Raw genomic sequence first — 12,009 nt, forward strand, 5'->3', positions numbered from 1 at the left:
ATAACATTACATCTCAAGGTCGTATTTATCGGTCTTCTATTGTTCAATTCTGTGATCCGGATGATCTATTTTTAATAATTCGATCGTAGCAATCTCAACTTGAATTGGTAGAAAAAATAGCGAATCTAACAATATTTAAAAAACTGGACAAATTTAAACTGCAAAAAAAAGATTCAAATCACTTTTTCTCATAGTGTTTTTCTCAATAACGTTTGAAAAAAGCCATAAGGGGTTCATACACAACTTGTTTAGCATCTGTTGCCATTACGAAATCTGCATGAGCATAACTATCTATAAATTGAACCACAATCTTGTCTCGATCGTGATCTTTGAGCGTTCTTAACAAATGCTTCACGTCTTCAACATCAGAAAGAGAATCAGCACCACCGTGACTGAGCAATAGTGGAATGTTTTTCGGTATGTTTGCCATGTTGTAAGCTGGAGGTGTAGATTGTCCATAATGTTTCTTATTTTGTTCTTCGTCTTTGTAATCATACATTTGGATCGTTCCTTCCCTTATCACTATCGAAAATTCCAAAAATGAACATATTTTGATATCGATAATATTGTATACAAATTTAGAGCGGAAAATTTAACTTACTTTGAGCTACATGCATCATGTTCTTTGTAGAACTTGCTTGTGGCTCGTGGTCTAGAAAAACGTCAACTATCGAAGGCTTCAAGCAACAGTTTTTCCCTAAATCAAGAAAGCGGTTAAATTCTCTAGTCTTACTGCTTTAGATGCCAAAAACAATACTTATATACTCGTATGATGTATACCTGTAAACGAGTTCAACAAATTAGTACAATCGATTCCTTCATGAGCACATATTTTCTTGAGAAACTTGGTTACCGTATCCCTGATCACATAAACATTAACAAATATGAATTAATATGCGACGAATTGAACCTATGTAATAACATACTAAATAGAGGTGAAAATTAGAGAGATTATGCTTGTTTGAAAGCCAACATAACTCCATAAGTGTACTAAAGATGCATAAAATCTTTTAAGCTGTTGTATTACAAAATCTTAAATTAGTAACATAGGTTTGATAATCATTTATGAAAAGGTAATATGTATAAAATCTGAAAAAGATTAAAAAACAAAAAAAAATTGTTTCTGAGTTAGCCAACCCAGCTCGTTTTCAGATGATAACCAGCCTACCCTGCCCAAGTTTAGCAGAACAAAAAAGTCACAATTCTCAACCTTTAGGGTTGAACTCGTGAATGCCCGACCATTTCAAAGCCTGTTACCGATGCAGGATATCAGATCGAATATCAAAAAAAATTATTAACATTTGATTAAAAGTAGAATAACTCTAATATTTACTTCAGCTATGAAGGTTTCAGCAGCAGTTCTGCCTAATGGTGATGTAATTTCTCCCACATAAGCAACGGGACTAAGCAATGCCGCTGACCTTAACATGCTTACAAGCTCCCCTTTTGATAATGCAGCCATTGCAGTCAAAGTACCCTACAAAAAATACACAAAAAGGGTCAAATCTTGATTTATCAACAGTCAAAGTAAATAGGCAACATTGTATATTTTGGCCTGAGTCTTACCAATGAGTGACCAACGTAATGCAGTTTTTGGCTCGTTTGACCATGAACATACTGAAATGTAGCTGGCAGATCATATGCAGCCAGCTCATCCCAACTCCAATCCCAATATGCCTAAAATTCATTGTTACCAATAATTTACTAAAGAACCGTTAGCATATTTATAAATATACTCAACGCCATGAGTACTCATGCTACTGTTCACAATGGCATGGGTGTAATTATACCTGGCAAACCAAACCCAAAGTGTTGAATTTGGGTCTAATGGGTTTTGCATATGGGTCAAACGGGTCGAGTTGTAAAGTTTCCAGTTATTGAAATTCACATCCCTAAAAATTGGTCCAATGAGTTTTTTTAAAACATATTGGGTCTTAGACAAAAAAAATAGAAATTGGTCGATCGGGTTCAAATCCACCAAGTTCAACAAATAGAGATGGGTCCAACGGGTCTTGTATATGAGTCCAACGGGTCGAGCTGTAAAATTTTGAACTTTAGTCGCACGATGTAAATTTTCAAAATAAAGTAAAAAATAATAAAATAATAAAAAAAATTGATAAAAAAAAAATGTAAAACTAAAATTTTATTGAATAAAATGGTTCTCGACCCGACCCGTTGGGTTTCGACCCACTCAGACCCAACCCAACCCGGGTCCCGACCCAACCCGTTTGACCCATTTAAATTCTGACCCATTTTGACCCATGACCCGTTTGGACCCAAACCCATTTGGGTCTCGATCCAACCCAACCCGTTTGCCAGGCATAGGTGTTATTATCCCCCTTCGGGAGAAAATCGGTCATTTTGCTTTCCTTTTTTTTGAAAAACATTTTTTATTCCTTTTTTTCCTTTCCTTTTACATTTTTTTTAATATTTAATCAACCGACCGTTAATTGTTCTTCCGTTAATCGACCAAAACCACCTCGTAACCAATAGTTAACTGTTTTTTTAAAACATTCAGTTGACCGACCGTTTACAGACCAAAACCACCTCGCACCGAAACTTGAATTTTTTATCCTCGTTATGCCCATTAGGCGAATATAATATGATCATATATATATTTTTTTGAAAGGCAAACGCACACCTAACTCGAGTTTTTACACGAACATATACATATTATCCACCCTAGGACTAGAACCCATGACCTCAAGGTCAGATGGGCACCCAATACAGCGAGGCTAATGACCCTTTGGTAATATACTAATATGGTTAGATATATGCAAAGCCATAAACAAACAACGATAACCTCATCTTCAGGCTTGAGAGATACATGACCACGGCTATATTTGGTTCCTCGTGAACTAACGATCCACATGTCAAACCCATTATCAGCTAACACTAAAGCCAACGACTGATCTGGGGGGCTTAACAGCCATGTTATACCGTCCTAGTTCATCATTCATCGTAAAGATTACAGGTAAGTTAAAAGAATAAACTAAACATAAATACAAGAATGTCAATAAGAAATTCACAAACCATTAAGAGACCATGTTGTAAAAGAACTGGGACCCGATTGTCCTTCGGACCACCTGCTCGTCCCAATGGTATTCTTTGTAAACTTAGTACATAACCATCTTTTGTTGTCACTTTGTGTTCTTCACAATTGTAGCCACGTGGCTGCACCATTACATTGCATATACCATCAGCGTTAGAAGCTGCAACAACTGCACTTGTTTCATTGAATGAGAAATATGTTCGGTTCGCAAAAGCAGATGAAGAAAACAGAATGAAACCACATGTGATTATTGTGAAAATTAAACTGTTGGCCATCTAAGATGGTTTTCTTGCATGTGACTAAAAGTAGAATAATCTTTGTATATTTTTATATGATTAGAAGAATATTACAAACAAAAATAAGTATCTATGAATATAAATATAATTACTACTAAAAGGACAAAAAGAACATCTCGGATGAGTTTATGCAATCAAGGTGTTGGATTATAGAATAATATATAGGATTCATCATTCATTCATTAAGGTTCTTGTTTCTAACTTTATGGATAAAGGTTATGAGTTACGGTTCATCTGTTTTTTGCATAGGAGTGTTAAAGATGACACATACTGGCAAAAATTCCACACAAACCATCATATGCGGAGTCCATATAAAGCAAGGCTCCAAGAGTTTAAGGTGCAAAATTCGGTTTATCTGAATAAACTAAATGGGCATATAACTAGTATACAGACAGTACTCAAACATATATAATATAATTCCAGTATGAATTAATGCAGAATAACACTAAATTTTATACTTACACTTCATGAGATGCAATAGAACTTTCTTCAAATGAATGTATCATCAGTTATACAAAAAAAAAAAAAAAAAAAAAAAAAAAAGATCGGTCGTTTATTAAAATAGCACTAAACTGGTTTCTTTGTGACTAAAACGTACATATCAAGTCATCACTTTTTTTTTTTTTTTTTCGAAAGGCAAAAACACACTCCCAACATTATTTTTTACACGAATGTAAATATATTGTCCTCACATGACTTGAACCCATCATATGAAGTCATCACATAATTACAGTCTTTAAATCATGATACGAGATCAAAGAACAAATGTTTGATGTTTGCCATAGATCAGTCCTCGTATCAAACTCAAAACATTCATCTGTTTGACGTAGTTTTCTCAAACCATGATTAAAAACATAACAAAGAGATAGACGTATACAAAATTAAGAATAATCAAAAATCAATTCCAAATATCAATATCAATATTAATATTAATAACTGTAATAATCAAATATGGTTAAATCAAAAATACTTACGTAAGAACAAAATAGATAAAAGAGATTGGAACCAAGGCTCAAGAAGAAAATAGTTATAAAGTTTTTAATTGGACCGACTATCAATATTTACCAAAGCGTATGTATATAAGACGTAGAAGTGAGCATGACCTCTGACATCTTAAATATGATCGGGCGGTTGACTTATGATCCCGTTAGTGACATTAAGGGGCGGATCTAGTTAAGGACGGGAGGGGGCACCTGCCCCAGTGGCCAAAAAATTTTCATTGTTTATAAAACAAACTTTCATTTACCTATTTACGTTTATTCCTTTTCTTTTTTGGCAAATTTTTTTAATTAAATAAGATTTTTCACTGAGTTGTCAAAAATCCACAATTACATTATAGGTCAAATAGACTTATAGTGTACCTTGTCCAAATGACCTGATGAAAAAATAGTCACAACGGGCAATCTACAAAGCGGAAACAAACCCGTTTGACCAACACTTTCCCGACCCGTATGAACCCGTGAGGAAACTAACAAACAAGCTATATCAAATCCAACCCAATTCAGTCCCCAAATCTGTTCCAAATCAGTAGCCAAACAATAATCAAGCACACACTAAATACACGCGACTTTTTACGTGAAAAACCCCTCAAAATCGAGAGTAAAAACCACGGGACTCGTAAGCCACTTAATGTTCCACTATCATCAACAAGAGAGCAATACAATAATCCTTCTCTAGCTCAACTAGAGGTATACAACATCATCATACTCTTGAACAACAATAATCAACAAGTATATGAAGAAATTAAAGACAAAAGATGAACAACACTACCAATAAACTGCCCTCTGTTCCAGCAGCAAGAACACGAGCTACAGACCTCTTTAGACAAATTCAACGGTTGAAAATGTTGGCACTGATGTCAGGAAGACACAGCCCAAAAATGAAGAAGATTCAACGGTCGGATCTCCGGGGATCGTCGATTTTCTGGCCTGCTGTCACTGTAGACGGAAATGGAGTTTCACTCTTTTTCTTGATCTATCTCTCTGATCTCTCTTGATAAATACAGCTGCAAACAATTAACATATTAATGCCCCCAGATGTTGACCAGGTCAAACTTCATCTTGGGCCTATTTTGTTGGGCTTGGGCTTCCTCATAAATGGAAAACTTAAATAAAACCCAACAAATCTCCCCCTTTCCAATTATGAGGAATGGATCGCCATCCCGGCGATCGAGCAACATACCTTGAGCTTCTCACTTGCTAAAGCCTTTGTGAACATGTCGGAACCATTATAATCGGTATGAACTTTATCAAGTTCAAACGAACCATCTTCAAGACGTCTCTAATCCAATGATACCGCACATCTATATGTTTTGTCCGCTTATGATACATAGAATTTCTAGTCAAATGAATCGCACTCTCATTATCACAAAGAACCACATATCGTGATTGCTTAAACCCAATGTCTTGTAGAAACTTTTTCATCCACAATAGTTCTTTGCACGCTTCTGTTGCTACCATATACTCAGCCTCGGTTGTAGACAATGCAACACACTTTTGTAACCTTGATTGCCATGAAACTGCTCCCCCTGCGAAAGTCATCATATATCCAGAAGTGGATTTCATGTTATCTTTGTTTCCTGCCATATCTGAGTCTGTATAACCAACAAGCATCGGCTTTCCATTTCCAAATGTGATACCTAATTTTGAAGTACCTCGTAAGTATCTCATAATCCATTTAACTGCTTCCCAATGCTTGTAACAACCCAAACCATACCGCGTATAAAACCCCGTTAAATTTCATGACAAAAATTTTTTTTTTGCTGACTGACCCAGTTGCGCGGCGCGCCAACAGGTTGCGCGGCGCGCAGAACCTGTCTGGCAGCCCGCTGTCCCGTTTTACTTAAAATGCCAAAATGTTTGACCCGTTCCCGACGTTTTTAGCCAAAACGCTTTTAACCATGAATTCATACTTATAAAACTAACACGTTTAATTAATAAAATTAAGTTTACGAAGCGGGTCCCACAACGACCCATTTTACCACCTTAAGTACCGAAATACAATATTTGACCAAAAGACTTTATTGCAATACAAAGCCGAGCATGGCGATTGGGGATACGCTACCCAATCCTAAATGATCCAAAAGCAAGTCACTAAAGCAACTATGCACGTCTTCTAGTCCTCGCGCTTACCCGAGCCACCATATCCGCATGCGATCTATAAAAAGAGTCAACAACGAGAGGGTAAGCTAATGCTTAGTGAATGATAACATACTACATACATATATATGTATAAAATGAATACGCCACACAAACAAATACCGCATACCGGGGCATCCAAGTATAAAGCATCTACACTAAGCATACCGTACGATCTAAGCAACGAGCTAAAGATACAACACAAAAGATAGTCCATCAACGACAAAGTAAACATCGCCAAATAGCTACACCCGGAGGGTTAGCTACAACACAACAACACATTAATATATATATAACAATATAAACGAACAAGGTTAATCCCTTAACCTCAAACACACGAACATTGGCCGAACAACCCGAGCCTTGTGAATTCGCACAACCCGAAATTCACTTCTCAACCATAAGATGACCGAACAACCCGAGTCATCATGAATCCGCACTACCCGAGATTCATTACCTCCAATAAGGTGACCGAACAACCCGAGTCACCATGAATCCGCACTACCCGAGATTCATTTCACAATACTAAAACCCACGGTCACGGGATTATAAAATCCACCACACAACCATATCAACCCTTCGTCATTAGGGTTATAACAACCAAATCACAACCAAGTGTGATAACGTGCACACAAACGTGTACTTCGCCAAAGATGGTCAACCAAGACGCACAAACGTGCCAATTGGACTCATACACAAGTCCTTCAAATCCACCTATATGTGAAGTGAGCTCTATAACCGAGAATCACTTCACCCGACCCGCACCCATCCTACACATACATATGCATATAGGATATTATCACTCACCTGAAGTCTTGAAGAAAGCTTCCAAGTAAACCGCAACTCGCCAATGGAAAATACCTATTCCATTATCACAAATACCACAACACAATTAGATTGGATTCACAAATTAACCCAATTCGTCACTTAGTGCCATTTCGACCCAAATGCACTTCCAAGCACAAACCGTACCCAAACCAACCAATAATCACTAACACAAGTGAGAATGGTCATAATATGCCAATTAAACCCGAACTCAAGTGTTAAACACGTGTCATACCCATTTTGACACTTAAACCCTAATTTTTGACCCATAAAGGCCAAAATCTCATCCTTTACAAGTTTTGACACCAAAACACATTTAACTCGGTTCTATACTTCAACTTAATCCATTTTAAGTTTATAAACCTCATTAAATCGCCAATCGGGTCATAGTCACCACCAAACCCTAATTTGACCCAAAGTCAAAGTTAGTCAACCAAACAACCTCCAATGGGTTCCAATACTTCCATAATCGCTAACTAAAGTGATTAAACTAAATTTCAAGTTCCAAACATGGCCAATTGTTCACCAACCCAAAATCCACCAACAATTAACAATAAACCCGATTACTAGCATCACTAAACCCATTTCATCACCTAAAAGGGTATTACAACAAATTAACTCAAAACCCTAACTTGAATATCAAATCAAATAGATGAAATTCGGAGTTTGAGCTTACCAATACTATCACCGCGTAGCCGAGAACGAAAGGAACAACTTTAAAACCCGAGACTTTGATCGATTCGAGCTTCTTCTTCCCCAAAACCTCAAATCTCTCTCTAGACCTCTCTCTCTCTCTCTAAGAATGGATGAGGATGATGAATGGATGTGAAATGATCCAAAGTTGGATCTAAACCAACTGATAATGCCCACAAATCCGGCCCCATGTGAAATTACCCAAATACCCTTCATTTAAAATAAATAAAACAAGATAGGTTCTGTCAGCGCGTTTGCGCGGCGCGCGGCCGCTTTGCGCGGCGCGCAGATTGACAGATTCAGCTCTTTTCCAATTTTAATATATATAAATATTCAACGAAGCCCGATCTCATATGCCTTTAATAAACAAGTATACAAAATAAATATTCGGGTCTTACAACTCTCCCCCACTTAAACTCGATCACGTCCTCGTGATCCTCATCACTTAACCAAACAGACCTCACCCTACGGTCCTCGACATAAGTCTCAATCCGACTTCCTAAGCAATTCTTTCCAACGAATCGCCTTCCACAACTAAATCGTCACCCGCGACTTCTCAAGTCCACAATCCGAGCACTAAAACCATGCTCCTACCCTAACATCGGGAAAACTCAACTAACCTCGTACCGAGATATCATTCCCTTAGCGTACTATTACCGAGTACAACGCTCAAAGCAACCAAGCCTCAACCTAGGGTCAACAACCCGAAACGATGAAACCGAACCAAACGAATCCTTACGGATATCACCTAATCATTAAACATCCCTTGTAGTGCGCAATACGACCAATACGCAACTACCGTAACAATACAATCCAACGGTTAGAAACCGATAGCGCCCAAAACGGCTATGGGAACGCAAATCCCAAGGGGTACGAAATCATCTATCGTCACACCCGTAACAAACATGTGAGCGAAATACGGCTATCGCACCACTAATCATACCACATGGTCCTCACGACCCCACCATCGACGCATAAAACGACCGATAGTTCCCACAACATGGTCCTCACGACCCCACCATTGGTGTATCAAACAACCAATAGATTACAACTCAACATGGCCGAAACAACCCGAGCCAAAACACATATGGAGGATGGTTGAAACAACCCGAACCTTAGTGAATTCGCACAACCCGAAATCCACCAACCCAATCCATATATCTCACAACGACATGACCGCAAAACCCGAGTCATCGTGAATACGCGCAAACCGATATTCACTACTACCGCCACATAGTATAACCGAGGATGGCCGTACAACCCGAACCTTAGTGAATCCGAACTACCCGACATTCACTACCTCAAACTATGAGCCCAACCAACAGGGACATTCGTACTACCCGAAATATTGTGAATACGAACAACCCGATATTCACGTCCCACAACACAACCCTCTTGATGAAGTCAGCGGACCCCGAAGGTCATGCTCCACCAATCTCAATATCGGATGAAGTCAGCGGACCCGAAGATCATGCTTCACCGATCTCAATACCGGATGAAGTCAGCGGACCCGAAGATCATGCTTCACCGATCTCAACACCACGCTCATGACGAAGTCAGCGGACCCTAAAGATCATGCTCCATCAATCACGTACTCCCATGATGAAGTCAGCGGACCCTAAAGATCATGCTCCATCACGCAACCATACTATAATGAAGTCAGCGGACCCCGAAAGTCATGCTTCATTAATCATCAATACCACGATGAAGTCAGCGGACCCTAAAGATCATGCTTCATCAACTACATACCATAATCGAGCAAGAACCACCTATATCAAACATAGGCACCGAACAAGAATTCTCCAAAAGAGAACCCGACACACACCTTCCTTAACCGAAGGATTTCACCTTGCTCACCAAACACGTCCATTATCTCTCAACGAGATTTACCACATTACCGCCTCGGTGGGATTCCAATCCAAACCATAAGTACAATTTATCCGAAATCGCACTCTACCACGAATCGACCCAAAACTAGGTCTCGGTAAAAAAATTCCAGATCTACCAAAATCATCATCCGAAATATCACACTAACACTTTCCTCGCGCAGGAGTGCGACTCCCCCACTTGGAAACACGTTCCTATATCACAACTCGTACACCCGTACGATGCTACCAAAGGTAGACTTTACCAACAATTGGGTACACACGACCCATCACCACACCTTGCTCTAACCTTGAGCACACGAAGGATTTCAATCAATCCTTAAACATTTCGAACGAAAAGTGTACCACGATTACACAAACCATACCCTCGCAATTATCCAATTGCTTTAGTTTGTCAAGTTTCACCTAGTCACTCATGTACCTACGGGTTTCTCCCGGTACCCTAAGTACAATGTAACCACAACACAATCGGAGTCGACACCACGCTAGTAGGTATAAAAGAGGCACCTAATGTCGCGTCATAAAGACTCCATTACCAACACACATCGAGATTTTAAACACTCGGCCTCAAAGGTTCCAATCACCCGACGAACCTCATGGTTCATCACTTCAACACCAAAAGCGAACACGCGCTAAACAATCGAACACCAAAACCATTTCCGTGGCTTGGTAGTAACATTCCCCAAATACTAAGGAATGCTTGGTTACACCAAGTCTTACGCCCTTCGTCCAACAACCAAACATCACCATAGGGTACTTCCGTTAGGAACGTCACCCTTAACCATAACATGCAAATCACTATGCAATTAACAAGTCCGAACATAAACGCCACATAAATAAATATTCAAAGACATATTTATCAAAACGAAACGTACCTCAACGTCTCCTTGCGGCATTCGCCGCCGCCAACTCGGGACAATCCGGCTTGCGATGTCCCTCTTTATGACAATAGTAGCACATTCCGCCTTCACTTCTCGGCATCGTGCATTCCCACAACTTGTGACCCCTAATGCCACAATTGAAACATCTAGGCGCACGAGATTCCACCGCGCCCTTTACCACTTTACTCGTACTCGCACTCGGACCCTTAGTCCTCTTACTCGGAGCACCATAAGAAACAACCCTTCCCTCACTTGAAGGTTCGCCCTTTTTCGATCGCGTATAAGACTCGAAACCTCTAGCCACCGCAAATAACTCCGCAAACGACTTCGCGTAACCCCGGCTAATTTTGCTTTTCAAGTCATCGCTCAAAGTTCGATAGAAATCCTCCATCAACAAACGATCGTTCCCCAAATATTCCGGGCAAAAACGAGCCTTCGCCATAAAAGTCGTCTTTAAAGTATTCAAGTCCATAGAACCCTGTTGCAAATTTCGCAACTCACAACGCAATTCCGATAAATCGGCTGAAGTTCGGAACTCCTCGAAGAATTCCTCCTTAAATTCGTCCCACGATAACGTCATAAACGTTTCACCACCGACAAGATCAATCTTGCCATCCAACCAATCCTTCGCCCTACCCCGCAACAAACTAGTAGCGAGTCTCGTCTTTTTCTCGGGAGGGCATTCCATAGTACGAAAACACCCTTCGACATCCGAAACCCAAGTCGTACTCACCAAAGGATCCGGTTTCCCATCATACATCGGGGGTCTAGTCCTCATGAAGCTCTTAAGACAACGCTCCATTTCACCCCTATTTTGGAATTCGGAATACTTCCCATCCATTTCTTCTCGAAACGCTCTCATTTGCTCCGCAACGGCGGCCGCAACTCTAGCGTTAAATTCCGTGTCATTCGTCTCGGTCTCGTTTCGCGTCGTCATTCTAAAGAATGCAAAACGATTAGTCCACGCACGTATAAAACGACACTCACAACACCACCCCATCTTGCTAAACACTCGTCGTACATCACTTGTTAGACACGATTTGCACCCGTAATAAGGTCTGCAAGTTCTTATTACGCACGCACGCCGCATCGACTCGTTAGTACAACGACCGCCTCGCTCGATGCTATAAACAAACACAAACAAAATTCTACGCGATAGAAGCACACGCGAGAATTACCCCACAACACAAATAATATATTAATAATATCCGCATTACTAATATAAACGTTAGTCAACCT

The 12,009-nt window shown here is 39.7% G+C and overlaps 1 pseudogene; it reads right to left on the reverse strand.

The window, feature by feature from the left end:
• Nucleotides 1–202: 202 nt before the first annotated feature.
• On the reverse strand, nucleotides 203–3,327 carry LOC139842844 (triacylglycerol lipase 2-like; annotated as a pseudogene).
• Between the last annotated feature and the right edge of the window lie 8,682 nt (nucleotides 3,328–12,009).

Source organism: Rutidosis leptorrhynchoides, chromosome 4 (genome assembly GCF_046630445.1).
Source record: "Rutidosis leptorrhynchoides isolate AG116_Rl617_1_P2 chromosome 4, CSIRO_AGI_Rlap_v1, whole genome shotgun sequence".
Lineage (NCBI taxonomy): Eukaryota > Viridiplantae > Streptophyta > Magnoliopsida > Asterales > Asteraceae > Rutidosis > Rutidosis leptorrhynchoides.